We start from the raw sequence: 24,047 nt of genomic DNA, 5'->3' as shown, positions 1-24,047 counted from the left end.
CATGTCTCTTTGCTAAATGATTTATGATTGAATGGCATGACCAATCGGGAAGTCTACAGATGAACGACACAAACTGACATTTTAAGTAACAATCTTTCAAAAAGCACCAAGCAACAAGTAAACAGTCAGTGAACTATAATACTCTCCATGAGACATTGCAACTTTGCTCAAATCCATTCAGTGTACCTATAAAATGAATTTATTTATTCTGCTATAACCAGATTAAGCAGTCTTTCACAGTGCTTCTGGAAGAGACTGTGCTTAATAGTTCTAGACCAGCTTTTTACCCCAGAAGAACCCCTAAAATAATTATCAGGTCTTAGGTAAAACCTTGCTAAAATCAGCTCATCAGGGTCAAGGGAAAAATGCCCTTTACTCTGCTGGTCAGTAGTAAGAATGTAACCCATATGGTGGTGGTCAGAATGCCATCCTTGCAGACAGCTAAAAAGATAATTGATGTCATGATGGAACTCTACAAATACCATCAGGTACGAGGTTTATCAGCCGCAGCTCTAGGGAATATCTTGCAACCTCTTACAGAACCCTAGAATAGCTGTTCTAGGCTGTGAAAACATCCTCTATGAGAACTACAAAGGCTGGTGCTTAGATCTTGGCACAGGTCAAGTGATCTCAGCTGAAGAGCATTATTGGAATAAAATGTAGACAGTCATAGGTTGTAGCTGAACTCTGATCTGAGACAATGCATAGGCATTTGGTCTTGTGGTGGTGTGTTAAAGTGAAAGTGTATTGGGGACACAAATCTATTTGTAATAGAAAATTTCTGACTTGTCCTAGAATATCTATGATTGGTCACCTCTTACCTAGCAAAGCACTGCCAGAGCCACCCTGAACACCTCAAAGGGAAACTCCACTCTGGGTATCATAAATTACATTTAAAATGCTGATAAATTGTCTTTATATGAAAGTTAAAAAAACTTGCTTACTAGTCTGTGGTGTCCAGTGTGAAAATTAAGTTCCCCTTGCTCCTCTTTGCTTTCAGTGCTGCCATCTTGAAGGGAGATCTGGCGCACGTGCCAAAATGCTATGGGTCTCTGCAAGGTCCCAAGCTTTCTGGCAGACCAGCATCGTGTCTGTGTAGATTTCAGCACATGGTCTCCTGAGATGTGTGACATTAATATCCCAGAAGGTAGTGGTCATTTTTGCTTAGGTGAGTATTAGGGAAGCAGCTTTGCAAAAAAAAAAAGAAGAAAAAACATATTTACTGTCCTGCAGTTTTGATAGAGAGCGGAGGAAGGAGGTAGGAGAAAACATGATTTTCAAATGGGTGAAGGTCAGCTTTAACTTGCAGGTATGGTGGTGTTAAGCCCACACAAGTACAACTTCCAGAAAGTCAATATTTTCATTGGATTGTCATAAACCATTATGGCACCAGGTTAGAAAGTGATTAAAACTTGAAAATTCTATATTTGTCATCAGAACAGCAAGTGAGAAACTCTTGCAATGGGTTCACCTGTTTTGCTGCCAATTCTCTAAGATGAGATTTTACCTTGCTTTGGAGAGATTTCCTCTCAATTCCTGTTGTGTCTGCAGAACAGGAAACAAAGTAAAATCTAGCCTATAAAAAAAAAAAAAAAAAAAGATTTGGACCTTTCCCTACACAAACCAAAATTAGACATTAGCTTTAGGTATACACAACATTAAAGTTTCTGAGAGTGATAATGTGGGCCAAAAGAACACATGACAGAAGATATTGGTGCCAAAAGCAAACATGCACATTTTTAGATGTCAAAAACTATCGTAGTGCAAAGTGTAACTTACAATGAGACCACACATAAAGGTATAACATTATTTTTTTGTGGCAGGTTCATCAAAAGGTCTGTACTACCAGCAGGTGATAGACAAGTGAAGTAAAATAATTGGAATCATTTAATGATACATGATCATGTTTTCAAGGGAACAATATTCAGTTACAACACAACCTTGGCAACACAATTGCAGAATTCTTCATAATTTTCCATTGTGATGATTGTTTGGTATCATGAAATGTTTAAGAATTTGTTACAACAGGTTTAAACTTGGTGCAGGTAACAGGGTGGATCCAAATGAAAGATGAATTGTTTGGTTGTTAAAGAACATTACAAAATTAGACTTTTAAAGAGAAACTGTAGTCTATTTTCAGCAACGTGTATGCATATTGCTAAGATTATAGGGTCATGCTATTTTCAGCCTGATCGATGTTCTTTGAGAAAGTGCAACTGTAAAGTGCAATCTCTGTGGAGCACTACTAAACATCAAACACAATGTCTAACAAGTAAATATGACTGGTGTTTTCTAAAACTTTGCACACTGTTCCCTTCAATGGCATGCAGAATTACAGCCACTTACTCAATCCCCCTATGGTTCTACAATGCTCAAAAAAATTAAAGGAACACTTTGAAAACACATCAGATCTCAATGGGGAAAAATATCATGCTGGATATCTAAACTGTTGCCTGTCAGAACACAATAGCTCAGTGAGGGGATCACTGTACTAACATCAGATAGTTAGTACAGCGGCTCCTCCTAAGCTGCCAGTTTTTTTATATTCAGCCTGCTGGGTTGAAAGGAAAAAAACTAGTAGTGTGTACCAGGCTTTAGGCTTTCGAAGACTGGGATATCTGAAGCTTAGTTCCCAGCTTCCCCCACCTTCAGAAGCAATTACAATGATGTTATTAGTCCATCAGTTTGCATTGTATTTATTTTACATAATGCAGTGGCTGGTACAAGACTTACAGTATATATGCAAAAACAGTCTCCTTTAAATTCACGATAAAAAATTCTCTCTCAGATATCCAATCTCAAAAATAAAAAAAAACTATATTGTGTAATAAGCATTTACTTTATAAGTGTGATAAAGTTTTCATATACTGTGCTCACATTTAAAAAAGTATGTGCAGACTTTTCAAATACCACTCCAAATTTGTCCTCTGAAGTGCGATTTCCTTTCTAGGGGGGTCCTCACTCCTTATTTCTGGTGAGTATCCGAAACCCCAAAAAATAAATCAAAGGCAATAGTGCAAACGTGTAATGCATATTAAACTAAATAAATAATATTTTCTGCTACTCAGATCAAGTGAGCTTTCAATGTGCCTGTCCCATTAAAAACGCTTCTAGTAATCCACCTCGTGAAATGTGCTGAATTCAATTACTCCATGCATCTTACTGAATCCTCCAATCACATGGGCACATCTAATGACTCCTCTTAGCATCAATTTCCTTCTTACTTTCAATATATATGCAAAAACACTGAAAGAAAAAAAAACATGCACATAGCGTAATACCACTTTAAAATTGGTTTGTGCAAGTGCCCAACCTGCTCACATAAGCATGTCTTCTTATAAACCCCAAATACAGTGTATCTGTGCTCTTTTCCACCACTACTGGTACAAGACTACATGGGTATAGATGAAAAGTCCAGTGGGAAGCTATTGTAGTAGGAATCTCCAAGAGACAGGAACCACATGGCGACTTAGCCTATAAATATAAGATTAGGAAAGAAGTCTCAGTTTGGTTTTAAATAGATTGTCTATTTTATAAGGTAAAGCAAGTTCTGATTAACAAAACAATAATAGTTTTGTATGCATTAAACAAGTGTATTCACTCCATGAAACACATTCCATGAAGCTCTCTACCCACTGTTGTACTAATCTGAAGGCCACATGAAATTTGAAGGTCTTTAGCTATTGATTCTGCAGACAGTTGGCAATTTCTGCACACTGTGCGCTTCAGCATGCGCTGACCCCGCTCTGTCATTTTACGAGTTGCTGTTGTTCCCAGTTGCTTCCACTTTATTGTAATATCACTATCAGTTGACCGTGGAATATTTAGTAGCAAGGAAATTTCATGGATGGACTTATTGCTCAGGTGGCAACCTATCACAGTGCCACACTTGAATTCACTGAGCTCCCGAGAGCGATCCATTCTTTCACAAATGTTCTATAAGAAGACTGAATGCCTAGGTGCTTGATTTTATACACCTGTGGCCATGGAGGTGATTGGAACACCTGAATCCAATGATTTGGAGGGGTGTCCCAATACTTTTGGCAATATACTGTAGTTGTACAAAAATACATGAAGACTGTATTTCAACACCCCCACTCATAGTGTGTGTGTGTATATATATATATATATATATATATATATATATATATATATATAGCATATTTTCCATCTGCACGCTGTTATTACCACAATCCGTAAGTGCCCTGTAATGTTCACATTCAGTGACAATTCCCGTAAAAGATGCAGGAAGTCTATTTTGGTTTGCTGGAATTTGTTGCCTCTGATTAGTTTTTGATTACAGCACTGCAGGACATAAGGTTCAATTCACTAATCTATAATGATATTTTTTTTGCCAAAACAATTGTTAATTCCAGTCGCGGAGAGATGAAAATAACAATCACATGGCTGAAATCAACTAGTACTGTGACCATTAAAACATACATTGTAGCTTAGTGACATGAGCCTTTTGTCTCTTAGAGCAAAATTTCAGCCAAATATAACATAATACAATTGAAAAGTCCATTAAAAGATTAAAAAAACTCCTTTGGAGCAACACCCACCTTCTATCCAGAGCTGTGCCTAACAGTACTTCTATTTTACCACTAGATGTCCTTAGACTCATAGCCATCATCATTCAATCCACTTCCCCTGAGCCCAGGCTGTCATGGGCCAGCCCCCACCTTGACTGGACAATGAAGCAGCAGCAGCACAATGATGAGCACATCTCTTTGTCATCTCCTTGTCAGCACACAAACTGATTGGCTCCTTGTGCTGCTTCTCCCTCTCACAGTCTAAGTCAGTCTTTTTAAAGGTACTCCCTTACCTCCCATCTGGCTAGTGTCTGGCTATAGGTCAACCAGGCCCCTAGCATTGCACTTTGGAATGTAAAAAAATGGTGTGCCCTCTCACATGTAGAAATAGGGATTCTTTTTGAGACTCCAACAGCACTCTGGAGTGATGAGTTGCCAATGTAATTGTCTGCACCGTTTAATGAAGTCAATATACCCAGATGCTAGTGATGTCTTTAGGAAGGTGTTCAGGTGGCTCAGAAAGGTTAGTGTTTAATCTTGTGTCAACAGGCAGAGATAAGACTTGCAAATTGCCTAAATATTGTTTATTAAAATATTTAAGCTTGAGGTGACAGAAGCCGTATTAGTGCACTTGAAGCAAGAACAATTTTGTACTTTTTTTTATGTGCACTAACATCCAAATTTTCAGGACAATCTTTCAGAATGTGCCCCCTTATTCAAGTGTTCTCACTGCTTGGACCTTGAAATTTGGATGTTAGAGCAAATGAAAAAGTATACAAGAAATTTAAAGGATAATTATACTGTAAATAGATTTCTGTGCTGTAGGTGGAGTAGGAACAGGGTTTGATCCCCATTGGAGTTTTGACTGTTGTCCAGGAATTTTCCCCCACCCCTGGCACAGCTGTGGCAGACTGAAATCTACTTCTTCTTTATTCCAGCTGGACCAAATAGTTCTCAGATTAATAATATTGGGACTCCACTGGGGACTCTGCTGTGACCACGTGTGTCTATTGCTTAATTATTCTGTGCTGAAAGACATTGCTTTACTATTTTAGAAGGTTGGGAAGTACAGTGTATGGTCAAAAGCTTTCAAACACCTGATAATTAGCCCTATATGACCTTGTTGGCCATCCCATTCCAAAATTATGGATGTTAATAAGATCTTGCACCCCATCCACTTTGTGGCTTCAAGATCATTCACTCATCTGGGAAGTATTTCTACATGATTTTGAAATGTGTGCCCATTCAGCCAAAAGAGCATTTCAGCCCATCCCTAAGTTTTGAGGTCAGAGCTATGTACAGGCCACTCTATTTCATCCACACCAAACTTATCAAACCATGTCTTTATGAAGCTGTCTTCATGTACAGAAGGGCAATCTTTATGGAAAAGAAAAGGGTCTTCCTTAATTGTTGCCAAACGGTTGAAGGCGCAGAATTGTTCGAAATAGCTTTGAATATCATAGCATTTGGCAATACAGTACAGTAGTATAGCTACTAGGGCTAGCCATAAAACAGAGATTATGACTATTAGATCTAACTTTAAATCTTGATTACTAAAAAGTGGCAAGTGTTTATGCCTCAGTCACAATCTCCCTTTGTTGTAATTAAAAACCCATATTCATCTGGTCAGTGATCTGAGTCCTGGCTGTGAGAAAGGTCCAGTGTACAGGGCACGTAATGGCAACCATAAGTTCTATTTGCATGCCAGTCTGTGGTGCCAAAAATCCTGATTTATAGTTCTCAGTCATCTCAAAGCTGTCCGCTATTATGAAGGAGAGCAGTATGTTTCAGGTCTATGCCTCCTGTATCTGGGTTGATTTTAGGATGATAAAACCAAGATTAATGACTCAACTTTCCAGGGTTAGAGTAAATGGACAACTGTGTAGCTATGCTAATACATTTAAAGAGGAAGTATCATGTAAATGTTAAAAAATTCCCATAGAATAAAGAACTGTGAACAAGCTACTAGTTTAATATAAATATGTTATAAACACAGCTGGATGCCCGTGTCCACTTTTGCTTTTCATATGCACTAATTGGGGTTCAGACACACTGTTTTGGGTTTTCAAGAGATCCAGTGATAAAATCAAATATAGCTTAATGCAATTGTTGCAGTAATTGTTTGAGAAGTATTTAACTAGAAGAAAATGTCATCTCCCCAGAAATCAATTATATATAGCACTTGGTTTCATTCCAATCTGTCCTGCAGTTGCTGAGCAATGTGGTCAGACAGCTTGCTCCCCATCCCACCATTGCTGTCTGACCACACTGCTTGCAAGAAGACAAATACTTTGTAAGGGTTGATTGACATCGCTCATCACTGGCAGCAGGTGCTTGCTGGAGACAAGCATCTGCCATTCAGCACACCAGAGAAAAGGAAGGGGTATATTTACAAAAGCAAGCTAAATCAGCCAGGGCTGTGTGATAGATCTGCTAGCTGCTAGTAAACATACACTGCACTGGTAAATAAAACACACAACCCCACAACATTGACGGACTGTTTAATGTTACATTTGTGAATGCAGTAAGCACTGTATGGCATTACATAGTGGGAATCTTGGAGAGGTATTTGTGACTCCCCCATAGGAACACCCATAAATTGGGCTTCAGCCTGGGGCAGAGCTACGGCACAAAAAAATGTGCTATTAATGTAGAAGGGACTACGAACCAAACCAGAACTACATGTCATTTTCTGAAGATATGAAGTGATATTCTTCCCTCATTAAAGGATATAAACTCAAGAATGCTGTCCTTCTTATAAGGTCATGCAGGGGCATCTTGTGAGTTCTCATTTGATGGTGGTATGACAGTATCTAACAATATATGATTGAGCAGTGCAATATAGAAAAAGAAGGTGCCAACACTCAAGATGAAGTCCCCAAACTTACTCTACAAAGTCCAATTGAAGTTTCAGATTGACAGCCTGGGGGAGAGTCAGGTTCAAGGCTAAAAAGTTTTGATCGGCAATGTGGAAATTGGACAGGTTTCTGGATGTTGTGAACTCAGAGACTAGATTTGGAAAGGTGATCTCAGGATTGCTCAGAAAAGAAAAGTAGGTCATCGGCATGAGATGATACTTTGTTGGCCTGTTTCTCAGTTGTTCTACCTGTGATGTCTGGATTCTCCTGTACACAGCGAAGGAAGAGCGCTAACGTCAGGATGAAGATTAATGGGCAAAGTGGGCAGCCTCAATGAGTTCTAATTCTGATGGCTCAGAGAGGACCTAACACAATTGATTGCTCTCTGTCTTCCTCCTCTTTTCCTATACTGGATACAGTAGTCACTGGGATAGGAAGTAAGATGAAATCTCCCTAACGGTGAGATTTGCAGCAATAAATACTTTACAGAAGTTTACAGCGCTCTCTATTTTATTCACAATCCACAACAAAGAAGCATTTGGGACAGAGTTTCACTTTAAGTCCTGTGTAATTTACTTGGTACCCTTTCAGCAGTTCTGAGAGCCTCAAATTGTAACTCCAGGAATGTGTAATAACAAATTTAAAGCACATTACAGTTTTCCATATTTTTGCTCTTTTTATTTAGTCACTGATAGTTTTCTCAACGTGTCTCCTCTTGACTGTCATAAATTTGTTTCTGTCAGTAGCTTGTCATATTTTTTTGAAGTTCAAAGTCAGCCAAAACCTTTTTCTTTTTTTTTAGTTTTGGATAGAGTAAAAAAGCCTAATTTTGATTATTATTGCTTTCTGTGTCCCTGCTACAGAGATTTGCCTTTACGTCCTGTTTTGATGAGATAGGGAAGTAAGATCTGGAAGTGGGACTGGAAGGAAGACTATGTTTTTTGTCGCAATATATATTATATTTATAATTACACCACTTACACACACCATAATTGTACATGCTATTAAATAATGTATCAGTCGGTGGCAGTAGAACATACTGAAACTTACACAGGCAGCGATCAGTCTGCACAAACTTGGACTTTATTAAAGGAAACAAAAAAGGTCTGTGACAGGACTCAACATAAGAACACCCCTTGATGTAGGTCAAGAGTGACAAAAATTTTTTTCTTATTTAAATTGTACCTTTTTTAATAAGTAAGGGTGAAGGCCTAATAATAAAAAAGACAGATAGATAGATAGATAGATAGATAGATAGATAGATAGATAGATACATAAATAGATAAAATTACTGTTATGCTGTTTTCAGTAATGTTTTGTGGGCAAAGCTTTCAACTGCCCAATCTTTTTTCTTTAGAAAAACTTTTTCTCTAGAAAATATTAAGAAATAAATTGTGTTAATTATCTGTGAAACAAGACTTAGTTTGCTGCATCTTATAGTTGACAAAGCTGGCTCCATCCTATAATCTGATCCCCCGGTAGCTGATTTAATGTGGAATATCAAAAGCTCTGTACCTCTACTGTACTTTATGTCTGAGAAAGTTTTGGAACTGAATTATGCGCTTGTTACCACTAGAGGGAGTATATGACATCATTGACTAACAAAAACTGCATTGCTTTAAAGTTTAACAAAGATTTATTCTTTCCCATGTTACTGCCACAAAAATGTGAAAGGAATTGATTTCCTTTTGTCCGCAAATGACATTATGTCAGCTACAACTATTTTTGTGAGTTCTGTATTGCAATCCAGAGGTCTAATGAAGTCTTGATGTAGATTAGGCAGGATTATAACCAGTCTGATGAAGAGGGCCCTGTGCCTTGAAAGTTTGCTACAGTTTCTGAATTACAGGCATTACTGTTGCTGTCATTGTTGTGATATTTTTTGTTCCTGCCATACTCCTGGCAAATATACTATATCACTCTTTAATCCAATTTTGTATTAATAAAAAAAATATGCTAAACACTGTCAGTACAAGTACCTACAATCTGCCTTTGTATAGGCTTCCCATAAACCCTTATCCTCAACAAAAAGATCAGTGACATGAGAATCATTGGACAATTGCAATGGTTTTATATAGAAACTCAATGGGGTTGATTTACCAAAGCTGGAGCGTGCAAGATATGGTGCAGCTCTGCAAAGAAACCAATCAGATTGCAGGTTTTATTTGTCAAAGCTTAAGGCTGCATTTACACCTGAGCATAGCCAATCTGAAAATTTTTTGCATACATTTTGCCATGATTTTGCGTGTTTTTGCTCGTTTTCTTACAGAATTTTTAGGGTTTTTTTTATTAGCCAGTAGAGAAAAATATCATCTGTTGCATCATTTATTGCTAGATTTTTCTGCTGTTTAGCTTTGCATCAGCTTTTATTTCTTTTTTTTTAATAATATTATTATTCATTTATTATTATTATTTTGTTTTTTGTTAGGTTAAGGGGTTGGAGTTAAGGTTAGGCTAGGGTTAGGATTAGGGGTTAGAGTTTAGGCTTGGGTTATTTTAATTATTATCTTCTTATTATTTATTATTAATAATAATAATAATAATAATAATTATTATTATTATTATTTTGTTAGGGTTAGGGTGTTAATAAGGATAATAAATAAATGTAAAATGTAAAATAAATAAAAATAATGATAAATAAGTTAATAACATATTATTATTATTTATAATAATAATAATATTTAATTTTTTAGGATTGGGGGTCAAGGTTAGGGGTTATTATTTATTTATTATTTATAATGATATACATTTATTTATTCATATATTATTTCTTTTCTTTTTATTTGAGCGGAAAAGCATGCAAAACGCACCTCAAAATTAGCGAAATCAAGCAAAAATGCCCAATCTGAGCTACAACAAAAGCTCCAGAACTTGTTTGAGCTTCAGGGGTTTGGCTTCAGGTGACTTGGAGTGGAGATGTGAACCATCTCCATTGAGAATAATTTATTTTTTTCTCCTCAAGCATTGTTAATCTTCAAGCTTCGAGTTGCGAAATGTTTAGGTGTGAATGGGGCCAAACTGACAAGCTGGAGTTAGAAGCTGATTGTCTCCCATGTATAGCTGCACCAGATTTTGCACTCTCCAGTTTTAGTAGATCAACCCCATTAGATGGTTGAGTACCATTACTATGATATGGGCAGGCAGGGGTTGAACTATGCCAGGAGCCATACATGATTATTTCTTTGCTGTACTATGCTCATGTAATTAATGGAGAGACAGATCACAGACTGTTGGAAGACAGCAGTATACATTTACATGCAGTGTGGAACACAAGATTTAAAAACAAAGAAAGTATCTGGGATCTTTCTGGATATGCATTCTGCATTCTACAATTGGCCATCTGTAATTTTATGGAATTGGTGGCACTTGGCTAAACTTATTCAGAGGCTGCCTTCTTCTAGCAGTTTGCGATCTGTTCTTCAGTAATTAAATGGGTGCAGTTCACAGTTGCAGGGCACAGTCCTCTTACATCCAAGATTACACTGGGAGAGTAAGGTCTGCTTTTGGAGAAATTGTAGGACTATAAGACCCCCAGATCTCTCCTCTGCCCTTGAAAGCTTTAGATAAAAAGCACAAAACATTGATATGATGCCCCCCCCCCCTCAAAAAAAGGTAGTGTTTATATCTGCCTTAAGCCAGAAGTGATGTCATGATGTGGCTTCTGGCTTCCTAGATTTGGTCTCTGTTTACATCTATGGCCAGCCACGCAGACCACCGGAACAGATCCTGTGCTTCCTGGTGAGATGGGAGAGCTGCTTCTAAAAGCGATCCAGAGGCTAGTCAACTTTTAGGAAAAAGAGAATCGATTTTTTCATACTGGGGTTATGGATGACAGCTGCAGTCATAGCCAGGGTAAACCACTTCAAACACCCAATGTGTATGTACATTAGCGGGCCTTCAAGTGGATATAGATATCATTACCTGTGGATCCTTAGCAGGGAAGACATTGATTCATGCAAGGATATGGAACAGGTGGCTTCTCGGGCCTGGTCTGCAGAATGTAGTAGTCAGACAAACTACATGGGATTTATTTACTAAAGCTGGAGAGTGCAAAATCAGGCTCACTTCTGCATAGAAACAGCTGCATAGAAATCAGCTGGATTAATTAAGCTTTGGCAATAAAACCTTAAAGCTGATTGGTTTCTGTGCAAAAGTGAGCCTGATTTTGCACTCTCAAGCTTTTGTAAAAAACCTATGTTTACATCGACCTAGCAATGTGGTGACAGCTCTCAAAACTCTGAGAATAATGAGGCAACCTTTACAGTTTTTTTTAACTTTTCTTGGTATCCCTAGATGTAATAAAAGCCAATGTGTTTAAAAAATTTAAGGTATTTCTTTAAGAAAAAAGACAATCTGCTTATACCATCCACTATATCAGACCACAATAAAGCAATGTAAAGTATATGCAATTGTATATTATTTTATTGAAAATGAAAAGGTGAAAAGTTTGTGTTTGGAAAAAACCTACACGGCTTCAATAGGATATTCCCAGAAACAAATTATCAAAAGCTTTTCAGGATGTTTGCACTTAAATATTTATATATTTATGAATATAGACTGAAATGAGACTTGCAGAAGATTACATTTATCAAACTCATCATGATGAAGTTACAGGAAACATTCTGCTTCTAAGAAGTCTTTGCTGGTACATCACTAAAGTACAGTATACTGGTCCATGTACATGAGGGGACATCCCTTTTCTCATTTTATTTCTAGACAAACCTCTAATGAAGAGCCTAAGTAAATATTCACTTGAAATAATCAGCTGCTTATACCCATAGTATGTGAAATGGTTGAAGAACGGTTTTGTTACAATCCTGCTTTCTTCATATTTTACTTTTACCAGTATGAAGTATTGCTTTGAAAGTTTGAAGATTAATTTGTAGTTTTAAATTAAAAGTGTGTAGTTTTAAAAGTACATTTTATGGCCAAACCTTGTGGACATTCCACTCATATATTAAGTTCAGGGGCACAGAGCTAGACCCATAAACACTTGACTTTGATGAGTTTCGTGTGGAAGAATTTGATTGGTCTGCACACAAGATTTGGGAATTAATTGGAATAAAGATTTCTTGGTCTGCTTATCCAGCATGAGTATCTCATTTTCTTTTAGTTGAATGGGCACACATTTCTACAGAGAGATAAAATCTTGTGGAAGGCTTTGCCAGAAGAGCAGAGGCAGTTGTAGCTACGCGCTTCCATATTAACGTCCTTGGTTTTGGAATGAGATGTTAAGTGTCAAGTCAGGTGTACATGTAGCAAGTAAATTAATAAATCCCACAGTAATGCTATTACTAGGCTGTCACTAGAGGGAGCTTTAATGGGAGCTCTAATGATTTGTGGTGTGACTTCAGGAAACTAACAACCAACAAGCTCACATTAAACTTGGAATTAACAAGTGAGCATATGTGTTTTCAGTTCTCTTAAATACAGGTTAGTCACACTTTGTTTAGGCTTCCTTTGTTCATTTTTGTATTTGTTCTGATACTCACTTTCTCTCTTTAGCATTCTATATGTGAGTAATGTTAATTAGCTAATACAAATTGATGCACTTTTCCATGTGGCCTGCGCTGCCACTGTAAAGAAGGTGATTGTGAATATCTGTATAATATGATCCATTTCTGTTTAATGCATTATACTCGTAATGAGCACACAATTGTACACAATTTCACAATTGCCCATGTGAAAGAAGCCTACAAGTGTCAAGGGCAGCAGAGGTGAATCACGGTTACCTAGATATATATGCATATGTGCACGCTTAAATTTACACAGTGCTTTGGGGACCCTGGAGTTTCAGCATTTGTTTTAGCAATAAGCCCATAGGAGGCTGAGGGAGAAAGGTAGGGACAGGGTTGACCTCTCAACTCCTTCAGATGGACAAGCTTTGTGTGACAAGGGTTCTATGGTTTCAGGACTCTGAAACTACAAGATATATGATCATACATGCATACATGCATTTAGCACTTTTAAAGCAATCCTAGTCACTTCAAATTTCCAACTCAGAATAAAATAGGACGGTCTCCAAAAAATTCTACCCAACACAACTGCAGTATCATATGATGTCTATATTAAGTGGTGTACTTGTTAATATCTTTTTAGTCAAACAGTACTGAGATGCTGTCAAGGTCAGGTGAGGACACAACGAGTGACATTTCTAAGCACAAAACCGTCCTCTTTCCCTCATCTCCGCAGCCAGGAGAGCAGCTGTAGACAGCTGATCCAGATGGTAAATGTTTGAAGTCATTTGAAAATATAAGCTCAATCAAATTTCCCCATGTTTGACGGCAGAAAGTTCTTACCATCATCCTAACAAGCTCGCTCAAACATTTCAGACATACACACAACAAAGTCAGGGCATTAAGATCCTACTTACATTCCTGCTTGTCAAACAAATGCCTTCTCAGCCCTTATCATGGAAGAGGAAATAACGTCTACCGTGGGGTGTCAAAGACATGAGATGAACTTTCTTTCCTTACAGCTGACACTTCCTGCACTCTTTCCATCTAGCCCAGTTTTTTAACTATGGGGACTAGTCTGTTAGCAGTTTTTGGAGTATCCAAAAGAAAGAGGAATAAAACAAACACTTGAGAAAATTGGTGTAACAGAAAGTCCATATGTTCCATAACATCCAGATGTTTGATTTTAGTTACGTAAGGTCTAGACTGGAGAATGATCAGTCTAGAAATAGAGCTTATCTGAAAATGATGATGACCTCCATGAGCTTATCTCTCTGAATATCCCACCTTGGTTATGTCTGTAGCATGTTGTATACTTCCCAATTGAACTGCTATGAGGATGCCACCCTTTTCATGGGAAACTGAGTACACCACAATTGTCTGGAATGCTACACTCAAACAGACAAACCATACCAGTATGGCATTGAAAGTGAAGTCATAGTACCTTATCTAGTGATTTTGTACAATTTTTTTTTAACAACAGTTTCTCATAATGAATTTCTGAATTAATTAAGAAATTATTGCATGAAGGAATCATCTCAAATCCACAAAAATGTATAAAGCCAAAGCTTTTTTCTATTTGTGTCCATACTGGGATGACTCATCCCCTTGTTTTGTCTTAGAGACCATTGTCACTGGGACTGAAAGTGAGAGAACTACCAATACAAATATATGCACTGGAACTGGAATTTAAAAATCTTGCAAAAAAGGACACTTACTTCAGAGACAAGTAAGACCTGATTTTCTTCACTTTGGAAAGATTTTCTCTCATTTTCTGATGTGTCTACAGAGCAGAAAGGGAAATCTCCCCAATGATATGCAAAAATCTGACATGGGTTTTTGTCTCTCTCTAATCAAACCAAAACTGTATGGTTGTAGATATACTTTAATGGTTTTTGGATTCCATCATTCAGTTGGTTCTTCAGTGCATCTCACTGTTTCTAGATACCTTTATTCTTCCTAAATGTACCTTGTTCAGTGTTATCAGATTTAATCCAAGTGGACATCATATTAACATGAATGGGAAGTTTACATTAAAGGGGAAGTGTGGGATATAAAAAAACAAACATACATACGCACCTATATGGCTGCAGCATAAGTACCCTGTCGGCTCTAAGACCGAGAACTGAGCGATCACATGACCACTAATCACTCAGTTCTCTGTCTTCACTGAGCAGAGAATGGTGACTGTCAATCACCGTACTCTGCTCTGCTCTACCCTGTTCTACCCCTCCAGTGCTCACTGAAGTGCAGGGATGTGGGGGGGGGGGGGGGGGGCTGGCTCAGGCTCTCAATGACACGCTGAAAAGCTGAGCCAGCTGATGGTCAGGCATTTGGGTGGATTCTGACCTTAAAGTCAGGATCCTGCCAAAACCTAGGTCTGTGATATCAGACAACACGGGGCTTTAGCCCGCTGTAGGCTGAATTGGGGTTACAAGAGTGCAGAAATAAGTGTAGAATGAATGTGGAAGGTATCCCCTTCAAAAAAACTTAAAAGGTTAATGTAAGCAGGGGCAGTCAGAGCCCTCTGAAATTGAGGGATCCATTTATACTAAAGATGTGTGCCAAGACTACTTCTCAAATTCACATAGACCTGGACATTTCCCACTTCTAAAGCAAGTAAGAGGGTGACGGCATCATTTTTCAAGATGCCTTCACAATACTTCTGTTTTTCAACCATTATCTATCCACTTCTGCTTTGGAAGGTTTAACCCCCTTCATCACCAGGCCATTTTTTGCTATTTAGCACTGTGCTACTTTAACTGGTAATTGTGTGTTCATGCAACACTGTACCCAAACAAAATTTATATCTTTTTTCACACAAATAGAGCTTTCTTTTGATGGTATTTGATCACCACTCTTTTTTTTATTATATAGACTTGGGGTCTCCAAACTTTCTAAACAAAGGGCTAGTTTGTTGTCCTTCAGACAGCTGGATAAAGGCAAGCAAAGGGCCACATCTGGCCCCCGGGCCGCAGTTTGGAGACCACTGATATAGACAAAAAGAGTCTGAAAGTTTTGAAAAATATCCAATAAAAAAAAATCGAATTTCTTTATAAGTTTAGGCCAAATTGTATTCTGCTACATGTCTTTGATAAAAAAACAAAACAAAAAACAGTAAGTGTATATTGATTGGTATCAATATACACTTACACTCATGATTGGTTTACATGAACGTTATAGCAAACTATGTTATATGTACTATGTAATATATTTTATATATGTATTTTTTATACTACTAATAGTGGTGATCAGTGACTTATAGTGGAACTGGGATAGTGCGGTGGGCAATCTGACACTAACTGTCACTGGGTGGGAACTGACTAACTGACATTGACGTCTCCAGTGACACTAATACAGTGATCAGTGATAGTACTATACACTGTCACTGTTCTAATGACATTGGCTGGAAAGGGGTTGACATCTTGGGGTAATCAAGGGATTAAATGTGTGCCTAACAAGTGTTAATGTGTATATTATGTGCTGCTTTTTACTAAAAATGTCTTTGTTTCTTCTCCCTACTTTGCAGGGAGATGAAACAAAGAGATTGTTCTCTGTGATTGGACACAGTTGATCAGCAATGATTCATAATTCATCACCAGAACCGGCTACAAAAATCCCACTGTGACCGGCAGGCTGGGGCACACACGCGCCCTGTACCGGGAAGAGGCCATACAGGTATGTCGCTGTGCCTGTATGGGCTGCTTGTCCATAGTACATTGCAGTCCTTAAGTGGCTATTTTTACGTAGGTGTTGTGCTTAACCAGTAATTGAAGACCCAAAAATTGTCCTCGCACGGGGGCGCATTGTTGACGTTGTTATTGAACTTTGTTAGGTTGTATTGAGTAGGCAAATGAGCCAGTCTTAGCATCATTTTCACAAGGTTCACAGAGTAGCAATTTTTTATGTTTTATTCAAGTTGAACAGCAAGCTTTGAGCCCAGTTATCCTATAACCTGCACATTACCTAAACTGTAGAGGTCGGAGTCCTTCTGCCTGGTGAGGCCTTTGCAACTGGACATGTTGCCTGTCTTAGGTAATTGCAATAACGTGGGAGTAATAAAATCGTACACATATTTTGGCATGAAATTGTTATCATGCTTTTGTACTATACATTGGGAAATAGGAGAAGGGTGTAGTCATTACTTGTGGATACCACTGTAAGAGGAAAGTGAAGTTCCAACTTGTCTTAGAACCATAGTCGGGTTACGCTAACTATATTTTCTCATACTTACATTCATGTTTTTTTGCCAGTGTGAGGAGACAGACAGGCGTATGTATGTCAAAGCAGAATGCTGTGATAACAGGTCAGACCACAGAAAATTCAAGAACATTTATGTAATCTCTGCAGGAAGTTTGCATTTAAAGAGACACTCCACTCCAACACGGATTTATCATGTTTCGGTCAAAGGCTCAATTCTGACCAATGTTCTTCCATTTTTGCGTGTTCTTCCCCACATGGATGGCCTCTGGACGCTTTGCTGTTCTGCATTGGTAGACAGGTATCATAAGTCTGATTTAGCAAGGTGGCCAAATGTGAATTGTAAATTGCCAATTGACAGTTCAGAAAGATTCAAGGTAAACTTAGAGGGTCACTCCTTGCACACCTGAAAATTTTGCTTCCACTGTCTTCTTTTATTTCTTGGTAGCTTTGATGGCAAGGTCCCCAACCTTCCCCTAGCTTCCAACTGTCCTGTCGTCAGGGCTAAAGTGAATGCAAAAATTATGTATGCAAATCAAATGATGATAGTCATAACAATAATAATAATTAGATTCAATAAGTAAGAGTAGAAATATAGATGAAAATGCACTCATGTATAAATTGATTTTCTGGTTTTAAAACATCATAGGGTTTTGTTATGCAGTTGTGTTCAAAGGTTTGCATACCCTGGCAGAAATCATTACATTTTGGCATTAATTTTGAAAATATGACTGATCATGCCAAAAAATTGTCTTTTATTTAAGGGTAGTGATCATATGAAGCCATCTATTATCACATAGCTGTTTGGTTCCTTTTTAAATCATAATGATAACAGAAATCACCTAAATGGCCCCGATCAGAAGTTTACATGTTTGACCTTGGTACAGACACATAAGGTGACATATACAGGTTAAAATGGCATTCAAAAGTTAATTTCCCACATCTGTACTGTGTACAAATAGTCAATGAGTTTGTTAGCTCTCACATAGATGCACTGAGCAGGCTAGATACTGAGCCATCGGGAGCAGAAACAAGGAAATGGAACTTTATAAAGATGGAAAAGGATAAGGCTATTAAACGATATCCAAAGCCTTGATTATGCCAGTCAGTACTGTTCAATGACTTATTAAGAAGTGGAAAATTTAGGGATCTCTTGATACCAAGCCAAGGTTAGGTAGACCAGGAAAGATTGCAGCCTTAACTGCCAGAAGAAATGCTCAGGATGCAAAGAAAAACCCACAGGTAACAGGAAATAGATGGTGTGGTTGATTTTAAGGAGCACAATATGATGATATTTGAGCAAAAATGAGCTGGGTGGTTGAGTCCCAGAAAGAAGCCTTTAATGTGATTCTTTGAGTATGGGGAAAATTTCCCTTACTTTTACTCCCAATCACAGTGGTCAACAGGACAAATAGAGAGTAACTCACCCTGGAGGTCAGGAAAGGAAGCCCTGTGTAATCTCCAAAATTTTGAAGCTGCGTACATTATGCTGGGAAGATTATTATTATTTATTATTATTATTATTATTATACAGGATTTATATAGCGCCAACAGTTTGCTCAGCGCTTTACAATATAACGGGAGACAATACAGCAACAATACAGTTCAATACAAGAGGGATAGGAGGGCCCTGCTCCTTGGAGTTTACAATCTGAAGAGGATGAATTATTTATGTATTAATTCATACATTAATTCATTCTTTTATTAAGTAACCTTTTTCCTTTGTCCTGCATGGTCAAAGGAAAGGGTCACTTTATGAATACAGCAAACAGTAGGGATTTATCTAGCAGGGCAACTAACTATTCTAGATACTTGAGATAATATAGCTGGCAGACTGTATCACCTAAGATTAAATTCAGCATTTTGAACAAAGTTTACCTTTATTGGTGCTCTGCACTGCAGACATTTTCAACACTATATACAGAATATGCATAATAATACTTTAAAATGTAATGATCCAATAATTATAAGTTATTAATGAAAAAAAGGCATACATAATAATTATGACGGGGCCTTTTCAATATAACATTAACTTCCTTCCAGTCTTGCCAAGTTGCCACTGCTATTCTCTCTTTCTTAGAATTATTGCCACAAACCATTAAACCTTTTTTTTTGAGATATGACAAAAAGGTTTCCCTAGCGATTGTTTCTATTTGTATTTATTTCTTAACTTCCTTCCATCGGTAAGCCTCATCTATGTCAACACATCTGTATTTGGCAGAGCCACAAGTGGCAATTATTACAGAGGACGTAAATGACGAACACTTATTTGTCTTGTATGGTTTCAAATGCAGCAGCACAATTTACCCCTGCCATGGCAAGAATATATACTTGTATTGCTGTTATGTAGTGTCTGGGCCCTGCTTAAAGTGTATGTAAAGCCCAACATGTTTTAGTTTGTTTTGGATAGAATGTGGAAGAGTTTGGACCACTGTCAGGTTTCTACAGCTGTCTGTCTGTGCTGGAGGGTATCACCCCTCTATTGGCAATAGGAGGTAAGGGAAAATCTTCCAAATGGGAAACCTGTTCTGGTGACAACTGTGTAAGAGGGGAATATCTCTTTGCTTAGAGATATCTCCAGCTACCTACTGCTGTTCCTCTGGGACAGGAAGTGAATGAATATCTCTCCAACAGTCCAGTCCTAACCTTAACCATTCCCTTTATGGTGCTTCAGATATTTCAATAAACTAACTCCCTGGCTTTTATTATGGTGAGCTGTTCCCCTATCTTGTTATTGATTGGCAGGTGAAAGACATAACATTTCCCTACTCTATTAAAAAGTGATAAAAAAAAAGTTTTGAATTTACATACACTTTAACCATCTGTGTCTCTGCTCTTTCACATCAAAGGGCAAAACATAGTGTTAAGACACAAATTGTAGGTATGCAGCACTGCTTTCTGGAGCAATAATTTTTCCAGCACATCCTTCCTGAGGATTGGTGACCAGAACTGGACAGCATACTCAAGATATGGCCGTACCAGAGTTTTATAAAGTGGCAGGATTATAATTTTATCTCTTGAGTAAATACCCTTTTTAATGCATGCTAAAATTCTGCTACCTTTGCTTACTGCAGCTTGGAATTGCTTACCATTGCTGAGTCTGTCATCTACTAGGACCCCCGGAACTTTTTCCATCCTGGATTCCCCCAGAGAATCTCCAGCTAGCCAGAAGCTTGCATTACTATTTTTAGCCCCAAGTGCATTACTTTACATTTTCCAACATTAAACCTAATTGGTGATGTATTTGCCCACTCCCTTATTTTACTGAGTTTTTCTTGTAAGATTTCTATATCTTGCTGTGAAGTTATTGCCCTACTTAGCTTTGTATCATCAGCAAACACTGAGATTGCGCTATTTATATCAACTTCTATATTATTTATTAATAAATTAAACAGAATTGGTCTCAGGACAGAACCCTGGGGTACCCCGGTTACCACTTCAGACTAGTCTGAGTACATGCTAATTATCACCACCTATTGGAGGCACCCATGTAACCAGTTTTCTATCCATGAACAAATCTTATGGTCCATGCCTACAGACCTAAGTTTGTAAATAAAGCATTTATGAGGGATTGCATCAAATGCTTTTGCAAAATACACCACATCCACTGGCCTTCCTTTATCTAGATGGCAACAGGTTGGTTTGGCAAAAGTGAGCTTTCATAAAGCCATGCTGATTACTACTAAAGATACTGTTTTTAACAGCAAAATCTTGTACTGTATATAGTCCCTTATCATCTTCTCCAATAGTTTACATACTAGTGCACAATGTAAGCCATGTAAATACCTAAATTTGACTTGGTACCGGCCTTTCACAGTCTCTGTGCAGCAGAGTTTAGAGAAAGGGAGAGAGGAGGTGCAAGGAGATGTGTTAGAGTGCAAGACGTGTGCTGAGAGGACAAGAAATAGTGACAGGAAGATGGTTCATCAATGTGCTGCTTCTCTCCTTTCACTGGACAGTTATGGGGTGGGGGGGGGGGTAGAGGAGACCTATAAGTAAAAATTAAACTGCAACAGAAAAAGTTCAGGTTCCCCCTTTGCTTTTTACTCTGTATATGTATTCTTTCTTCTTCTACTTGATCCATCAGATAAAGACTTATCTTTGGTACACTCATCACCAAGTACCCTCTGGTGAAGTGTGCTATGTTTTGGTCCATTTTCTAATGAAGGGCATAGAACCTTGTTTGGTCTATGAAAATGTAGACCTTGTCATATTGGCTTTAGGAGGCAGGCGTAGCTGGGAACTTAGGGGTTGGAGATCTCTGCATTGGTATCCCTATAAGCAAACGATTCAGCTCACCAGTAAGATGTCAAGTTATGTATGGGCTAGTTTATGACTAGTGCATATTTGTTATTTATATATTTTAACACTGTGTGCTGTTATCCTTTTTTTTTTTTACAGATTCAGTAAGATGGAGCTCAATGTCTACACAAATGTGGTCGCTGAACACATCAATGGTAAGTCACCAGAATATACTATTATCATCTTGACTGGTTTTAAATTGTGAGCTGGAGTTGGGCTGTGTTAGTGTACTTAAATCTGCTAGTACATCTAACACACCCCCTCCTGCCCAGACTGGCAACGCTATTGTTCAAAGGTGTCCCTGTGCTTCTTCATCCTCATTTAACACTGGTAAAAACTTGGATGCTAAAGGTGCAAGATATACAACTAGCAGAAGAATGGGGGTATCAACGTGTCGATAGGTCCTCACAATTCTATGCTATCTAGACAGTGGAGATAGACTTTACCACCCCTGACACATACACAAAATTGCTGTCATGATCCCTCTGAGTACTAATAAGTAGACTCTTACTTTCAACAGCTCTTCTTCATGATGCTCGACTAGAGATGGAATTTCAGGGTACTAATATTTTAACATTGTTAGGCCTCCTCTCCTTTTGAGGAGAATGGAGGTCCTCTTTGTTTTTATTTTCATTATTTCCCTTTTTTACCCCTTTTCTCTTTCCATTCCTTCCTATATTTCCCTCCTCTTCTCCCTTAGTATTTGGGCATGTTTAGGCTTCAGCCCCTGGCTTCTCATGAGCCTTTTACTTTTTGTTACTTTTTATTGAACTCCTTCTTGTTTGTTTTGGATTTTGCAGTGGCCCTGCCGGGGGGCCTTAAGGGTAACGTCTTCATGGGGTTGTACATCTGAAACCCTTGTTCTTTGTTATTTATCTAGATGCTCATTTCTATTGTGTGCACTAACTATTGTGCTGTCATATTTAATAGTTTGATACAGATTTAAAAAAAAAAAAAAGAGCTTAAAGTGTGTATTACCCCAACATTTCATATGTCTGATATGTGCCTGCCATACCATGTACTTGTGCTAAAAAGTATCTTGTTCTCTTTATATTGCTTCCTTTGTGTGAAATTCTGCCAGTCCCACTGTTGTCCTATTATAAACTGACCACACTAGGCATGTACACATATCCATCCCATCATGGTTTTCTGACTGTGCTGAGTGCACAGCTTGCCTGTCCTCCAGTGGCCAAGACGTGTGCTGCCCAACCTCCCCCTTCTGCAGTTATTCCCTAGGCAGATCCTTGATTTTCTGCTTCTTGCTTACCCACCCTACAGTCTCAACATCTCTAAGCTCTGGGTCACACGGTGTGACTTGTCATGTGATTTGACAGTTTAAAATCGCATGACAAGTTGCACCCTATTGTCCACTTCTCTGATCCTCCCCTTGTTCAAATGTCCACGTCTTGTCTCCTGATAAGACAGACTGAACTGTAGCCATTCTGCACATGCTCAGTTTAGTGTGTAGAGCGCATGTGATCAGCACAGGGCCAATCAGCACTGTCCAGACAGAGGTCCGGGGCTCTGCTTCCTCCTAGAGCAGAAATAAAACTCCTCCTACAAGCTTTAACCAGTGCCCTGGTTGACACTGGTAGAAGTCACAAAACTGCTCTAACTGCTGATGAGAAAAGGTATTTAGCAGTTTATATTTACGAAAATAATTGCATTTCCATGTTGTGTGTACTGTGCGAGACCAGATATAGTAAATGCAGGGTCCGGGGTTTAGTAACACTTTAAAACATAACTTATACTTGACTACTAATCCAATCCTCCTCCTGTTTTTAACCCTTACAGCTGAACTCTAGGATGGAACACAAAAATACCCTTGCAGTACCCCCCCTGCAAGGTTTAAATGCTTGATATTTCTAGGGGTTAGAGGAACATTACCCTATTATTACCCTATTCCCCATTCCAGCAGGTTCCAGTGCTGTGATCATTTCCCTGAAGCTCCGGTCTGTGGGCGGTCCCTCTGTGTCATCATGACCGTGCAGAGATATTGACCCTGCATTCTACATGGAGGGGGCAAGCATGCAACCTTGGTTGTGAGCAGCTCTGTACACTAAAATCCAGGCCTGTTATGGAATGATTTCATGAGAAACATGTAGGTTTTCTTTTCTGTTCACTATTTTCCGAGGTGATAACTGCATTAGCCAGGCACACACAGGGTTAAATGACAGCTCTAGCCTAGAAGAGCCATTCTGGAGTTTTGTATACATGAAAACAGCTGTACAGTGTACAATCCACAGACTGAGGAGAAAACGTGGAAGTTGTTCCCAGTGCCCCTCCCTGTTTTGTTTAGCGCTAACTGCTATCATTGTGCATCAATCTCTAAACTCCCATTGTCCTACTGGGGAAATGACTTGAAAATTAAGCATGTTAGCTTTTTTTTATGACTTCCTGCATGAATCATTTTTAAAGTTGTGCCAAACAATTTCCACTTTATAGTATAAATAGAAACATGAAGCTATAGAGCCGGGGTTAAGGGATATGCATGGCTGTGCTTCTTATAGGAAAATGATTCTGTAAAACATCACACACGTCTACCATGTATTGACATTTTATTGTTGGGTGGGCAATGGTTGGACTGAATGTAGAACAATCTATTGATGACAACGCATTGTCATGGCAACCAGCTAAGCTTGCGGTCCAGCCTGGTACAGCGGCCGACTTTCGCTTCCGCCCGGGACCTCTGATGTCAG

The 24,047-nt window shown here is 38.4% G+C and overlaps 1 long non-coding RNA gene across 2 annotated transcripts in view; it reads left to right on the top strand.

Annotated features, from left to right (window-relative positions):
* LOC149460577 (uncharacterized) overlaps positions 1 to 24,047 on the top strand; it is a 650,812-nt gene that overhangs the window by 201,747 nt on the left and 425,018 nt on the right. The window contains exons 2-3 of one of the 2 annotated variants that reach the window (XR_016313046.1): positions 16,376 to 16,524; positions 21,448 to 21,503. This is a non-coding gene — a long non-coding RNA (uncharacterized LOC149460577). The remainder of the gene's footprint in view (positions 1 to 16,375; positions 16,525 to 21,447; positions 21,504 to 24,047) is intronic. The other variant, XR_016313045.1, reaches the window with a different exon arrangement.

This window comes from Staurois parvus, unplaced genomic scaffold, assembly GCF_062004578.1.
Source record: "Staurois parvus isolate SC_StPar_1 unplaced genomic scaffold, SC_StPar_1.0 ptg000225l, whole genome shotgun sequence".
Taxonomy (NCBI): Eukaryota; Metazoa; Chordata; class Amphibia; order Anura; family Ranidae; genus Staurois; species Staurois parvus.
This window is presented reverse-complemented; position numbering and strand designations above follow the sequence as displayed.